This window comes from Convolutriloba macropyga, chromosome 9 (assembly GCF_964194025.1).
Source record: "Convolutriloba macropyga chromosome 9, txConMacr16.3, whole genome shotgun sequence".
Classification (NCBI taxonomy): Eukaryota; Metazoa; Xenacoelomorpha; order Acoela; family Convolutidae; genus Convolutriloba; species Convolutriloba macropyga.
Window position 1 is genome coordinate 46101617 of NC_134476.1, and position 3162 is coordinate 46104778.

Here is a 3162-nt window from a genome sequence, read left to right on the forward strand (position 1 = left end):
CAATGGCCTAAAGTCGAAGTTTGGTTGTTTTTTTTTTTCTTTCTGATGGTTTAAAATTTGTCGTTCTTGATACGTTTGAATTTTATTTAAATATCATTGCAACAGTAAACTGGACGAATAATTTTTGTTTTTAAAACCAGCAATCGAACCAATAATTGCTATTGCTTTAAAAAGCGTATTTTGAGAAAAGTGAGTGGTTGTACATATTTTCCAATTTCTGGGGCGCTTGTTGACTAATTTTTTAAGCGTTGATGTGAACTTCAGATTCACAAATTTTATTGATGAAAGACAAGATTAAGTCATTTTTTTTCTTTTAAAGAAAATCTGATATCAGGATATGTAATCTAGAAGAAATTAGAAAATGATTTTTCAAATCTAAGTGGCGTAAAAGTGTAATAAAAGCTTTTTGGCACAGTTCTGTTTTAATCACAACCGGAAAAGTAATTTTTTAAGCTATTTTTCGTTTTCCTAACGCATTCTTTGGTCCAAAATAAAAACATGAACAATTCTTTTTTCGAGCTGAATTTTTTTGCGCTAGATTTGAAATTTTCTGTGATTTATATTGTATGTATATTTCATAGAGAATCTTTTCCGTTTGTGCCCCCCCCCCCCCGGTACGTTATGCCCCCCCCCCCCCCCCCCCAGTTACGGAGCCCGTGCCATTACATAGTGAATCATTATGTAAAAATATGGCTCGTGCATCTCGCGGGTGAAAATAATATACGTCCATTAAGGTGGGGGCACAAACGGAAAAGATCACACATGGAATCTGAATTGAATAGGCATAAGTTTTTTATTTTTTAAATGCTTATAAAATTGTGTTGCTAAACCTTGTAAAATTAGGTTTCGTGGAACTTGTTGAAACTCATAAAAAATATTCTGCAACTGAATCCCACTTATCATAGTGGATCATGTCAAAAATTAATAAGAGAGCGCACTTTCCTAAAAACTAATTAGCTATGGAAATTTTCATAGAGCGAAAATTCATATAATTTCAGTGAATACATAACGAATTTCAAGTGAATATATCTAAAGCAGCAAAACATACTCTAATCATTTATTCGCCAGTTTAACCATGCATCTAGTTGAGACCATGTCCAAATTTGAAACTCATGTCCAAATTTTCAAATACGCTTTTCCGTTACATGGCGATACTGATCTAAAACTAAAAGAGTGTATTCAAATGAGCCATATCATTGACGAACTCTGACTTCGGAAACAAAATTTAACACGAGGAAGCCCGATAATGTGCTTTTGCGCATAATGTTCCAACCTCTCTGAACCACGTTTTTGCCTTAATTGTGCAACAAATGGGGAAGAGATAGAGAATATTCCAAAAAATCACACGTTCGCAAGTAGTTGGCGAATCTATTTAAAAAATCAGGAAAGCACTAAGCATTATACAAATGAAACTAAACATATTAGAGGGCCAATGAAACTTCCCATTATGGAGAGCAAGAGACAACAAAACAACATAAAAAAATCAACAAGCATTACTTACGATCAAAGTTCAATGCCTAATCAATTTTTCTTAAAAATTAATGAAAAAATCAAAAGAGCAACCGATAAAAAAGTAAACTTAACCAAAATTGCGTTTCATCAGAAATTAAGTGGGGTTCTGTCTTTTTTGATGATGATAAAAATTGAGTAGACAGAAAACAATTAGCTAGTAACTGAAATCGTTCACTTAATTCTTTTATATCTTCATACAAAACCAATGAGAACTGTCATTGTCCAGAATGTCAGACAACTAAAAAAGCAAACAGTCAAAAATCGATAAGTCAGCTGCAATTTTGGGAGGAAATGGCGTGCAAACCTATAACACTAAAATTTGAATGTAATCAATTGCGCCTTATTTCAGCGCGCTTAGTTAGTATGACGTTGTTATTAATGTGCCGCTAATGTGAATATCGGAGAAGGCAGCAAAGCAGAATCTCAAAACGTAGTATCAACGCTTAAAAACAATATTTTAATTATCAAAAAACAACAAAAACTACACTACATTTCACTTCAAAAAAACGAAATCGTCATTTGCTGAAACTACGCTGAGAAGATGCAGAAGTAATTGAAAAGGCAGATCTCAAAGTACTTCCGTTTTTTTTTGAAAATCTATAAGAAATAACAACCATAAGCTTTAAACTATAGATGTAAGCTGATTAACATGGTATTGCGCAGGAAACTGAATGTACTGGTCGTTTTTGAAATCAAGTCAAAAGACTACATATTAATACTGAATAAAGGCAAAAATCAAAATTTCACGAACAAATTTTTTGCAAATGGTGCTGAAAAAAAACAATAAACTTTTTGCTGAAATTAGTATGAATCTTCATTCATTAGATTCCCCTTGCGTGTATTTTTAACCTGTAAACTTCTAAAGTGTAATTTAAAATCATTGTGGTCTGCAAAAACATAAGAAAACACAAAAAGCAGAAAAATATTTCAAGAAAAAGACTTGACTTTTTATAATCCAAGAATCAATAATTGTACATTAAATACCAAGAACAAGACAACAGGCGGTGTTGTTTTTGCTGTTTGTTTGTAAGAAATGTTTCAAATGTTACCGAATTAGCTAAATTTACCATAAAGACATTATATCAAAAATTTTCGATTTTTGGATACTTGTCGAAAGAATCCGATTGTTACCAAAACACCAAAATGTATACACTAACAGCAATAGATAAATTATTTAACCACTCTCAAGATACCGATTTAATTATTTAGACCAAGTCGGAAAACTACAAATGAAATTCAAATTCTGGTAATGCTCTAGAACCAATCAATATTTTACGATTAGATTTGGTCAGAGCCAAAAAAAACCATGAGCTTTACCCATAAAACCAAATATTGGTTCATTCAGTTTTTGAAACACGCTACGACTTCCTAATAAATGAACCTTCAAATGAAAAAAAAACTTTATTTGCAATTGATATAAAATGGAAAAAATAATTCAAGTAGGTAGAATTAAAATATAATCCGAAAAACTTTTAATTGCATAAATCCACGATGAGACCAAAACTGGCCTTGCTATCGCTGCATGGTTGCTAGAAACGTCATTTTTCAATAAGATTGCGAAATAGTTCCTTTGGCTAACGAAAATTTTATTTTATCAAAGATTAATTATGCATTTTTATACTTATAGTTTAAAATTTACGAAAGACCACA